At 45.4% G+C, this 13219-nt stretch overlaps 1 long non-coding RNA gene across 1 annotated transcript in view; it reads right to left on the bottom strand.

The window, feature by feature from the left end:
* The window catches only part of LOC116905169, an 11711-nt gene extending 6260 nt beyond the window's left edge, over positions 1-5451 (bottom strand). The window contains exons 1-2 of the long non-coding RNA XR_004388493.1: positions 5158-5451; positions 3955-4078 (exon numbers count right to left, since the gene is read on the bottom strand). This is a non-coding gene — a long non-coding RNA (uncharacterized LOC116905169). The remainder of the gene's footprint in view (positions 1-3954; positions 4079-5157) is intronic.
* Between the last annotated feature and the right edge of the window lie 7768 nt (positions 5452-13219).

The following is a 13219-nucleotide window of genomic DNA, read 5'->3' as shown; positions in this document are numbered from 1 at the left end:
CTTTGGTTTCAATTTAGCTAATCCAGGGCTGGTGATGGTAGAGCATTCAGCTTGCATGCACAGGACTTGGGTTCAATCCCCGGTACAGCCAGAAAAATACAAAAAAACAACGACGACGAGAATTGTCTCACCTGACCTGTCAGCCACGCTCTTTGGTCTCGCTGCCTGCCTTAAAGCACTCCACCAGGACAAAACCCAGTTCTGTAATTTGTTCTGTGTCTTTGGGAAAGAGCCTGGCTTCTTTTTTCATGGGGTGGGGGTTGGGGGGATACAATTTTCAACTGACTGATTTGTATGTCATTTGGCTGAGATAACACTCAAAAATCACTTTCTTGGGTGTCTGTCACATGCGCTCATAATTTCAGTTCAATCAGTTATGTGTCATTATTGCAATGACCCTTTTTCAAGAAACCATGAATATATCCAGCTCAGAAGCATTCTAGTATATGTAGGACATTTATGCCCTCACTGGAGTGAACCACTGGTTACATAAAACATTCATGCGTGTGTGTTCCTAAAGGCAGACAACAGGAGCAAAGTCCAAGGTGGCCCTACCCTGCTTCCCATGAACGTACAGCTTTGTTGATATTTGGCGCTGCTCTAGCTCATTCTGCCCATACCCCCACCAACACCCAGTACCTTCCTGTATGCTATGCTCGATGTCGGTGTTTAGCTCCGAATCAATGGAGCAATCTGCTTCTTCAGATTTACCATCTACTCTGAGCACAATATTGATTTTTATTGGCAGTTTCGGGTTCCCAACAAGTTGCAGATTCTGGAAGGCTTTCGTAGGGACATCCAGAGATACTGGTGGCCAGTGATTTCCCAAGGTAGCAGCAGCGTTGTCTGCCCTGAGATTCCTGATCCCCTGGTATAGTCCAGAGCACAGACATGGACTACTGAACAGAGCGCCAGCAATCCCCCGAGCCCATCCTGTTCTACTGATCACTGAGCCAGAGAGAACACCGCTAAACAAGAGGTGAACAGCCAGGCAATGAGGAAGTTATGATGCACCACAGCTGACTTCTCCAATAAGACAGCCCTGCCAACAACCGAAGCCAAAAACAGCGAGCTTGCAGAGTACACCTCGTGATTTACAGCTGTCCGGGGGAATGGTGTCCCCATTCCCAGCATCCTTCACCTCACAACACAGGATTGACAGAGAAAGAAAATTGGCCAAGCAACTACCTTTCTGGATATGACATATTCAAAAATTATCTCACTGATAATAATCTAGAGAGACACTTAAATGCTTGTGTGTACCCAGGGCCAGTGCTGAGAGAGTCGAGTTTTGACCCCTGACCTGTGGGTAACAGTCTTTTAGAGAGTCCTAGTTGGTATCATTCACACCATCTTTTGTTTATAACTTACCCATCATATTTTATTTGAGTGTATCAACAAAACACCCACCCCCACCCCCATCGCCCAGAACCCTCATTCTCTTCTCCAGGAGCCTTTGCTCTATTCTTACGAGGCTTTATCCTTGATCTTGATGATGTCTGGTTTGAGTTCCCAACTAGAGGTTCTCTAGCAAGAAAATGATCTTTTACCAGTGAGGTGCCTTCCTTCTATGGGTATGGGGCCTCCTTGAATAGCATGGTATTCAAGTTCAGGAAATCCCCCAAAGCCACTGGCTGTCTCACCCCAACAGGACATATATGGACAGAATTGAGCCTTTGAGCTCCTGGTTCCCACTTCCCTTTGAAAATATCTCCAGCTTTTCAAGTCCTGGCCCTTTGGATAAGCATCTGGAGTCTCACAGAATTCTCTACTACACCCCTGCACAGTCTCAAGCTTGTATCTCGTCCCCATCCATCCATCAGGATTTAGAAGTCTCCTATCTCTCTGCTGTTAGGAAGACGCTCTCTTAAGAATCTAAAAGCAAATCGTTGGGGTTTTCCCTAAATATAAGGCTACTTTTCTAGTACTGGACACGTTATAAACCTTTACGGCCTTTCACTAATACCACCCCCTCGTTACCCACACTGAGGATTATTAGCAGAAATTGGATGGGTCTGTGTTGGTGTCTTTGTATAATTTTGACTGGAAAAAAAAATTAAAGTTATTGTGTTAGAGTAAGAGGGGAAAATAAAGTAGTAGAAGTATTTAAATAGATGACTTATTTTTAAAATTCAAAGCTAAATAAGGGGCCGTAACAAGACTGGCTTCTGCAGGCCCCCAGGCCCAACATGAAGGCAGGGTTCTCTTCCTTAGCCTCAGCTCTGAGTTTGGTCAGTTCGTGACTGCCTCTGTTTCTGAAAAGGCTACTTTTCATTTCTACGTTTCCATTTTAATACATGTATTTTTATATATTTTATATTTCACTTCACATTTATGTTTTTATGTAGATTTCAGAAGCCAGCGCTACTCCTGCAGACGGTCTAAGCTGGCCATGCGCTTGGCTCTCAGGTATACCCAGGACTTCAATGTTTTGGAGGTGAAATCGAGTCATGAGCAGGGAGCCAGGGAGTAGAAGCCTTGATGAAGATTTCAAAGACTCCATTGTGTCTCGGGGCATCTTCGAAGCCTTACAGAGGTTTCATGACATGAATCCGAACACGAATGTTAATATGCTCCTAAAATCTTCCCAACAGAGGGAGCCGCCGGAGATGGAAGGCTGTCCCCAGGTCTTAGTTGCATCCCTAAGCCCTTGTTTGCCCTGAGCTTGACCTGGGCATCCTATCCCCAGACACACACACTCTTTATAATCCAGAGAGTGCAAGTGTGGATGGCAGCTACATGGATGAGGGTCACTGCAGATTCATTGTAGCCATGGATCCAACATCACTAGGATTAAGTCCTTTCTACCTTCATAGCATTTCCTTTTTTAATTTAGAACTGAATACTATGCCATTTTAAGACAGTCACGTTCACCAAAATCTGCATAGTACATATTCCACATATTAGGCTTTCATAATGACAATTGAGACTAAATTTTGAGAAGCCCTTTGACTTTTTGATTCTAACAGTTGTCGCGATGGACTAGCAAGTGTCATTCACATTAGAGGACCCAGCGGTTTTAAACTTCTATGTATATTGCATAAGAAATTGGAGATTAGGATATATTATATAATATAATATATTAGACTAATGCATATATACAGGAACTGATCGTCATGGCTGAGAATGGCCATGCACAGAACACACACCCCCTGGGAGACTGCATTAAGTCTCATCTGCCTCCACAAATTCGTTCCTCACAATAAAATATGGTAATTATCACGGAAGACGAGAGGAGGGTGGTTTGGTCCTAAGAGCTAACAAACAGGTTTGGCGTTCTATATATCATTATCTTAGCCTAAGAAATGGATGATTTCAAAGTCTCCTGACAGTCATAAAGCCACATGAAATCAGAACAAGTTTTTGCATAGGAGTCTGAATGGATTCCCTCCCGCTGCCTGGCTCTGTGGAGAGCACATCTTTTGGAATCTGTCATTGTCATTCTCTGGGCCAGTCACCCCTGGAAGGGTACTGCCCAGAGAGACCTAAGTACCCCACGTTTCACCATGATAGGGAACTGAACATTTGTTTATGCATCAAATTCAGTCCTATAACTGGGAAGAAAGTAGTTAATTCCCCTTGGTCTCTACCATAAGTCTCCAAGTAAATTAGCAATCCAAAAGTCCCCGCAACCTCCTATGGCAACCTGAAGGATTCCCTCACGGCTTCTTTCACCCCAGACCCACACTGCCCGCCTGCCCAGAAAGCCTCCACTTGACATCTTCCGGGATCCAGGTTCCCTCACTTGGGCCCACCCAAGTCACAGGGGTCTAAGAGAGGAAAGTCTGCCAGCCTGCAAACGTCCTTTTTACAGAAAACCCTTATTGACTTCTCCCCAGCAACCACTCACATAAACGGCCCCTTCTATTGATCTTGTAAGCTGCTGTGATGCTGTTAGCATTTATTTCTCTAGATACATATTTAAACGTTACTTTCTCTTCAGATGGTGATTACCTGGTAATGCTGACTCAGACCGAACAGTGTACGTCTAGGACAGCCTCAGAAGATTTGGTGAGAACTCCCCTTGGCACATGGAGCATGTCTCACAGCCTGGGGCTCATGAGTGGGGACCTGGGATCTTGAAACAAGGAGACACAGTGACATAAGACACCTCTAAAGAATCACAGGGACATGAGTTAGTTATCAGGGCAGGAGAAAGCCGGAGGCGTGGGGGTTGGGGGGGCACGGAGACGTTTGAGGTGGGGCTGTTCTGGAATATGGTTTAGACAGAAAGATAAAGCTTCAAACTCACAGGATCACTTAAGTTTAAGTAGGAACAACATCAACTCCCCCTAAGAAATCTGGAAAGTGCACAATAATTCATCTCGCCAGTGATTTACTGGGGGGGGGTTATTTTGGGGAAATTTGATTTAAAAAAAAATCACAGCCAGCTCTTGTATAATTTTAGGCTGCTATCACCCTCCAAAATAACAAAGCAATTAACTCGAGACACCCTAACTTGGTCTTTCTCTGACACACTGACTCTGGCAAGGTTTGAAGTAGCTACTCCACGTTTGAAGATAGTTCTCAGCAAAGGGTTCCGTTTAACCACACCTAGTCTGCATGGCTGTGTGCTCACAGATCTCATCATCTTCTATATTTAGAGAGACGGGCTTTCCAAGGGAAGACGGGCATCCAATAAGGACGATCCCATCTAGAGAGGTGAGTTACTATGGTTACTGCTCAGGAGGCTGAGGACCCGTGAACCGCTGCTCCTGGCCAGCTGGACCCTTTCCAGATGAGGATCTAAAACAGAAGCCCGCTCTCCATATGTATTGACTGAATCTAGTGGAGCCCTACTTCGTGTCGTGTCGTTGTTTTATCCATAACCATGGGCCGCCTTTGGGCGCTCCCTGCCTCCAGCTCCCCAGCCTCCGGCAGCCAGGCAAAGCAAAATCAAGGAGGGTGGAAAACTTCTGAGCACTAACCGAACAGTAGTGAACAGAGGGGGAGTCTCAACATCCAATCCTAGCATTTAAAAAACCAAATCAAGTTATTCGGGACCAGTGGCTAGTCACTTTTCAATAGCTGGGGGCGGGGTGGGATCCGAGGCCAAGTCCCTAGTCTCCAGCGGTAGGGGACGCGTCTTCTCTGGGCCTCCGGGTCAGACGCCTGGCTGGAGGGGTCCTGGCATACCTTGCGGAGGGGTCCACTCACCCGAAGACTGCTTGTGCAAATGTTTCACAGCTCCTGTTTCTCGCGAAGGTGTCACTCTTCGGACAGGCTCTGACAGTGACAGCGGCAGCGGCGGCGGCGACTGCAGCTCGGCGGGGCGGCCGGCTCCTGCAGGTCGGTCCCTCCTTCTCTGAAGCGCCTCTCGCTCCAGCTCAGAACGCGAGGCGGGCGCGCGGCTTTTCTAGGCGCGCATTGGACCAAAGGGAGCAGATGTTATCCGGTTGCTAGGAGCGTTGCTAGGAGGCGATGACGCCCCTCCACCGCCCGAAGCAACTTTCCTGAAGGTCTCGGGCGCCAGAGGGGGCTACTGAGAGCCAGTCTAGGAGCTCTTCCAGGAAGGAAGGCTGGGAACGAGGGGTCCAGCCACGGGCCATACTGATTTGGTCCAGGAGAGCTGGCTATGCGGTAGCGTCACGGGCCTGAGCGTTGAGAAGAGTCTCGCGTCCCAGGAAACGGTCGCTTACTGGAGGCTGAATGGGTGTCCCCATGGAAGTTGAATGTGGGGACAGAGGTGGAACTGCACTTAAAGGTGTGAGGGATCCTTTGCCTCGGGGCTGTATCCCACGGTGTTCGTGTTACTACAAGCAGGTTTGAGCCGTTGATGGACTTGAAAGAGGGAAATATTAATCAACGAAACTCACCCTGAGTCTAATTTCTTTGGGCACCCTATATGGCTGCCTCCCAAAACAGTGTCAAGGATTTGGGGGAGGTGACACCGGGTAGACGAGGGGGGTTCCCATGTCTAATGTACATCCTTCACACAATTAGACTTCATTTAAATGAGAGAAGAAAATAAGCCCTTCAATTAATATGAAATTTTCTATAAAAAATAACCACAGAAATGACACGAGGTTGGAAGAAAAATGTAGGGGTTTCCTGTGATCCTGGTCTAGGGAGTGGGGAAAGAATATGATCAAAATGCATTGTATATCTTTATTAAATTCTCAAATGACAAATAAATGTATATTTTTAAATGCACCTCAAAGGGTACTTTTCATGAAGGATACTGGGGAAACTATATATGTTTCGGTCATTTTTGCTGTATTGTAAGTTCCACAAAGGTTTGTACCCTCTCCAACTTCTTAATAGAGCTCATTTTGATTCGTTTCGTTTGTTTTGTTCGCATTCTCAACCATTGCTTCTCGCCGTCGCTACTGTGAAATGACGTTGTTTTACTGAGGAATAACGATGGCAAGAACCTCAAAGCGGGAACGTTTGAGTAGCCAATGAGCAAATTCAAGAAAGGAAACCAACATGCCTAGTAAAGAAATTCTGCCGAGCATGCTCCCTTGATGATAAATTTCTCCTAAGAATGGAATACAGAATTTCCCTGGCTCTCTGGGGAGCTGGGCCAGGGCCAGGATGGAAGTCAGCACCCCTGGGATTCAGAAAGATTGTGTTTAGATCCAAGCCATGCTGCTACAAAGCACTGAGTTAAGCACTGTGAGGGGGTAGCCATCTTCAAGGCCAGCAGGGTACAGTGTGATCCCACATTTCAGAGGTCCCCAGTACCTAGTTAATGCCCTTGTCAAACTTTGATCTCTGGACGTGTGTTTGCCCTGAGGTTTGAGGTGATCATGAGCTCATCTGGAACTGTGTAAATAGTAGTAAGTAGCCAAGGCAGGGCAAAGAGCTAGTAATCACAAAGTTACTGCCGTGGGGTGTAAAGGGGGAATCCCTTAGGCAACCAGGAGTACGTCACATTGCCACTTGACTGTTGGCAGCAAGAGACTAAAGGGGGCTGCAACTCTTCCCTTCTTCTCCAGCTCTTCCATGGGACTCTCTGTACCTTTGGCTTTCAGTTCCAGACACACCAGACTCTCCTCTACCTTGTTTGGAGAAGGCCCCAAGGTCTCCTGTGTTATGTGCATGGTATTTCTTCTTTTATGCGCCTCCCTCTCACCTGGCTTCCTCCAGTTCAGCCTGCAAGATGCTGTTTAAACACACCCTCCTTTGCTACTTTCCTAATTAAAGCCCAACTCGCACTCCCCAGCCCACCCTAGAGTACTGATGCCACATTCTGAGAGTTCTCTCAGGATAACAGTGAGCGCCTAGCGTGTAGCACACAATGCTAGGCCCATGTCAGAGAGCCCAGAGCCTGGGGTCAATGTGGATATCTCCAGGTCTCTGTTTTCCTGAGCTGGGTAGCTATCAGTACCCCATCCAGACCATGAGGGGAAGCCGGGAGCTGCTGTGGTTTTCAGCTAGAGGTGTGGGAAGACTCGGGTGTACTTATGCACCGACTTCGTTTCCTTTTTGAAGACCACTGTCTGGTCTCTATTAGCTCTAGGAAGGACTCAACCCAGAGTCACTCTGGCATTTTCCTAACACTCCTTTCCCAGTCTTCTGAACTGGGTGTGAGTCCTCTGAGTGGAACTGTCCTCCCTTACCTAAAAATGCATCCGCATGGGCCGGGCAACTGCTAGGTAGGTGAAGGGCTTGCCAGGAAAACATGGGGACCTGAGTTCAATCCCCAGAACCCATCTTTAAAAGTTGAGCATGATGGTGTGTGCTCCCGAGGCAGAGGTAGACATAGGCATAGGTAGGTAGGTAGACAGACAGACAGACAGACAGATAATTGGGGTACACTGCCCATCCCTGCTAATGGGGTTACATCTCAGTAGCAACGCATCTTCTTAGCACGTATGAGCCTGTAGATTTCAATCCCCAGAACTGAGGACAAAAACCCCACCCATAATCACAGGCCGTATTACTATGGAAGCAAAGCAAAGAAACCATTTGGGGAGCAGCTTGACTCAGCCAATACGGGTACACGTGCAATGCATCTGAACAGATCAGGGAACCTTGCCTTCTGTGATGTAACTTCCTGGTAACTGCCACACCTCCCTTTTGTGTAGGGCTCCCTTAAGGAAAAAAAAATGGCATTTGAAGGCATGAAGATTCAGGGTGATAATCAAGATGACAGAGCGGCCTTACGACAAAACTGAAAATAGAATAAAGGCACAGCTCTTAATCACGGAGGACCCATTGATATCTGCAAAAACTTGGGTCGTTCTTTGGTGACAGTATCTTGCCGCATATCCCAGGCCAACTTTGAACTCTATTCCTCCTGCCTCAGCTTTCTGAGCACTGGGATAACAGGCCTATGCCACTATGTCTAGACTGTGGAACTGCACAAATGCTTTCACACCTACTAGTCTCCCTTTGAGTTGTATTCCCAAATCCTCCCGGAGAAACATCCCCAGAAACTGTAAGTCTTACATGAAGGAAGCTTTAAGGTGTCTATATGGTGAATTGGCAAAATATTACTGGAGATGGTTAGTGTTTTCAAAATAATCCTACACCAAGCACTACAGGCAACTAGGGACTGCCCGGAGTAGGGGAAACGTAGTCTTCCCTAGAGAAGAGCACACAAACTGGTTATCCAAACCAAAAACTCATAGACAAGTAACATTACACAGACTGAGCAGGTTGCACTTGCGTGTTTAGGAATGTATGTTTATATACACAGACTGAGCAGGTTGCACTTGCGTGTTTAGGAATGTATGTTTATATACACAGACTGAGCAGGTTGCACTTGCGTGTTTAGGAATGTATGTTTATATACCTAAGCACATAGAGCAGTAATTGATTAAAAAACAGGCCATGAATTTGAAAGAGAGCAAGGAGGAGCATATAGGAGGGTCTGGGAGGAAGGAGGGCGAAGTGTGAATGATGCAATTGCTATATCAAAAGTAAATCAGAGAGGTAAAAGGGTGTTTTACGTTATAGATAAACCATGCTATAGACTTTTAAAACTACCATATGGGCTAGAAAAATACAAGGTCATGGAAATGGGTACCACTTCAGCTCTTAAGGATGGGAGCATCTCAGTGAAGTGTGAGGCACAGTCTAAGCAAAGATCACCCAAAGACCTGTTTCTCCTCCATTCCTTTCTTTACAGCTTAAGATTTGTGTTTTGATGCCTCCATACGCCACTTGGGGCTCGCTGGGGCCCATATTTAGACGCATCCAGCCTTGCCCAGGCTACCAGTTCAGAGCTCTTTACTCCGGACTTAGAGCCATCATTTCACCAGTGTCCCCGCAACCCTGAAGTGCTTGAAATCCAATGCAACAAGCACATCACTTAGGCCAGCCTGTAATGTCCTAGTGCAGCCATGGGTGAGCGGGAACTCAGGGTTGGTTGGGGAGGAGCTCAGCACCACTGCAGTGACAACACAGGAGAGAAGCTCATTTCAAAGGATGGACAGGAGAGAGGGTATTGGGGTGTGAGATGCTGTCTAGAGGATGCTTACGATATGCAGTTCGTTCTTCCAGGCACATAAACCACAATTCCCAACTATTTTAAAAAGAAAAAATTATTACATTTTTATTTAGTGTGTGTGCACATGCATAGACATGCATTCCAGGGTCTGTGTGTGGAGGCCAAAGGACAACTTGCTAGAGCTGTCTTGTTCATTCACAATGTAGGTCTAGGAGATGAAATGAGGGGCTCTGGCCTGATTGCCTGCCTTAAAGACAGTTCTGTGACTGGTCCTGGCCAGTAGAGCTTGGGCAGAAGTGTGGCCGTAGATCAAGTCACTTCAGTCTCATGCCTTCCTTTCCTTTCCTTTCCTTTCCTTTCCTTTCCCTTCCTTTCCTTCCCCTTCCATTTCCCCCTCCCTTCCCTTCCCCTTCTTCCCTTCCTTCCCTTCCCTTCCCCTCCCCTCCCTTCCCTTCCCTTTTCCCCCCTTTTCTTCTCTTCCCTTCCCTTTTCCCTTTCCTTTCCTTTCCTATTCATAAGGCAGAGTACTCCCTGAGAGCACAGGAGGACTCTAAGGTAACAAGGTCTCAAGTGGAGAGGCAGTCAGCAGAAAGCTGTGGTCAAACAATGGGTTCAGACTATGGAGTGAGAAACCTTTCTCATGCAGATATGTCCACATTTAGGGCAAGTGGCACTAATGCCTCAACTAACATTAAAACGGTTTGCTAAAATAATGAAAATAAAGCACCCAGAGGATGATGGTGTTGTTTTCTTTGGTTTGGAGGACTTGGACTTTGCCTTCATGCTAGACTCTTCACAGCCTGGCTCTCTCTCCTTCGAACTCACTGCATTTGTATACTGTGAACTACTTAGAAATGAGTAAACACAAAAGATTAAGATTTCTGGACACGGGCGTCACTGAAGGGGAATCACCTCCACTCGGCTTGTGAAAACCCACATCTGCCCTCATCCTGATATTTACATAGATCCTTACCCAATATTTTTATTGATTTTAAATTCAGTCCCGTAAAGCACTACACATTTGCTTCACGATCACCATAAAAAGACCCCATCGTTCTGAAGCTAAGTAAACCAGGAAATGCTTACGGTTTTGACATTCAAGTGTGAGGCCGGGAGAGTTTTGAAGTTATTGTTTTTGTATATGGTAACGTAATCTCATTCAGCCTCATGAAACTTACACGTTTCATGCTGCAAAACATCTTTAACATAAAACACTTGACACCTGTGTGTACAAACCACTGGCTGAAACTCTTGACAAGACCAATAACAGCGCTTTTACAGAATTGACTGTTCCTCGGCTTCCAGCTGCCCTGAGCTCAGTACCAGCAGACATTTTGAACAAACCCAGGCTAACGCGGCTTCTAGGCTTCATTTTTAAACAAAAAGCAATTCAAATTTGTCCTCATGCATTTAAATATCTAATACAGAAACAGATTTCAGGCTGCATAAAATGTGCTTTTCCACGTCACTGAGACTGAGCATCTTGTATGATTTGCGGAAGAAAAACTGTAACTCTTCCAGCCGTGCATTCATTCGTTATCACAGGCAAACAATTTTCTCCATTCTAATGGGTTCTCTCAAAGGTTGTTTCCAGCACAAGATTATCAGCAACCTATATCTTTCTGATGGCCTGGAAGAGGTATGGGACGTAAGAGTGGATTAGTAGCGTATCAAAGCCAACATGAAATCAGAAACAGTACAGAAGTTAGAAAAAGTACACTAGTGTTAAGTTTCACAATTTAAAACTACCCAAACCACCTCCACCCCACATGCTAATTGTTTACTGAAGGAAGTAAATTGTGAAATGGATACATTTTAGTAACTGTCTATTCTTTTCACAGAAATGTATCCAACCACATTTTAACCATGTACCCTAAAGTCAAAGGTGTCATACTAGGAGAAGCATGGAGCTCCCAAATTGAATGCCCTAATGATTCCTTTTCTTTATCTTACAGTGCACATGCCCCGAGGGGCATGCAGGCCTTGTTAGAGGTAAACTTTCAGGTCTGAAATGCCTAGGAAGTCCTTAGAGAAACTCAAGGCAGCCCTTATTTGACAACGACCTGGCTTTGAACAATAAACTTATCAAAAACTCCGCTTGGAAATCCAGGAGAAGACCCAATTTTATGCTAAAAAGAAAAAAGAAAGAAAGAAATGCTATAATTGAAATGTATAAAACAATTGCCAACTACCAAAGAGCAAGAGCAGGGAAGCAGGCAGAGTTGATAGCGGGAACCAGGACCAGGGAAGAGGTGATCTTATCATGTCGCTGTACCTACAGCATCCAGCCAGGAGCAGAGCAGCCCTGGGAAAGGAGCCCTCCCTGCTGAGAAGAGCTTCACGGAGGGTAACACCTCCTCAAGATGTCTCCTAAAATAGTTACATGTGCTCAGGATGAATGAGTCATTCACGTTTGCATTTTTTTATGCAAGTTCTTCAAGGACACCCATCAAAAGTTGAGCTACGAAAGAAAACCAATGAAATGTTTTAAAACAACAGAACTGCACACGGTATGCATATGGCGAAACATGGATGTGTGAATGTGAACAACTGTTTCAGATGCCATATGAAGACTAAAAAAAAAAAATCAGAAATGCTCAGATTTATCTTGCACTGGGAACACAAAACATTGCTATAAAATCTTGGATGGTCCTTAAAAACTGAGTTTTTAATCTTTACTTTTTCTGGGAGGTAATGAAAGTGTATTAACAAAGGAAGTGCTTGAGTGAAGGGTGGACGGCCAAGAGAAAGTGCTAAGGTGGGTTTAAGAACCCTTTTCAGTGGGGGCTAGGATGCGGTGGGTTTCTTTCCACAAGCTATTCAGATTCCATTTTGGAAATGAGGTGGGACAGCTAATTTAGTACCTTCCCTGAACTCAAATTGTTATAAAGGGATTTGTACCCTCAACTGAAAGATGGCCAGCCCTACAAAATAAACATGGAGTTGTAAATTGTTATTTTGTCAGTGTTTAAACAAACCTGGGCCAGCAAGATGGCACAAGTCAAAATGCTTGCCATGGAAGACGCTGACCCAAGTTTGATCCCCAGTAAGTAAGTAAGAATGGAAGAAGAGAGATGAGTCTACAAGGCTGTCCTCTGACCTCCACAGGCAACAATGGCATGTGCACTACCCGTACACACCATGCTTACACACACACACACACACACACACACACACACACACACACACACACACAGGCATGCATGCACACAAATACTTTAAAACCTTTTAAATCAGACCTAACATTTTCTCAGAGGCAGAATCACTAAAGAACATTCCAGCTGTAACTTTCAGCAAAATTACTGGCAGAGATCTAAAAGTGTCAATTACTTTGATACAGCAACATAATAAAAATGGATCTGACCTTAATACAAAAATAAAATAGTGTACAGTCTCCAAAAACCATGCATGTCTTCAAAAATTCTGCAAAAAAATTTCCATCTAGGGTCTCATCCTACATCAGAGTAGTGCTTCATCCTACATCACCAGTGCTTGCTGTATTAATGGAAAATTAAAGAATCTTATCCCTACACCCAAGGGTAAGCAGGTAAAATGGGCTAACAGCCCTAGATGATAGACACAGGGAAGTCTTGAGAGACCTGAAGTTTGCCACCCATCTTAGAGATCATAAAGGGAAGGGATCAGAATACAGGCATTGTTAGTTCACATTCAACCTTCATTGTTCAGTCATGACTTTATCTCTGCTGTAGGTCCTGGGTCCGCAGTGGCTGAGGGCAAAGCTTAGTACGGGCAGCGTACACAGAAGACAATAATGGCCTCAGATAGGCTCCCTGGGAAGGCCTTCTCCTCCAGGTGATT

This window comes from Rattus rattus, chromosome 7 (genome assembly GCF_011064425.1).
Source record: "Rattus rattus isolate New Zealand chromosome 7, Rrattus_CSIRO_v1, whole genome shotgun sequence".
NCBI classification, from domain to species: Eukaryota; Metazoa; Chordata; class Mammalia; order Rodentia; family Muridae; genus Rattus; species Rattus rattus.
The sequence above is the reverse complement of the archived record's forward strand: the minus strand, read 5'-3'. Positions and strand labels throughout refer to the sequence as shown.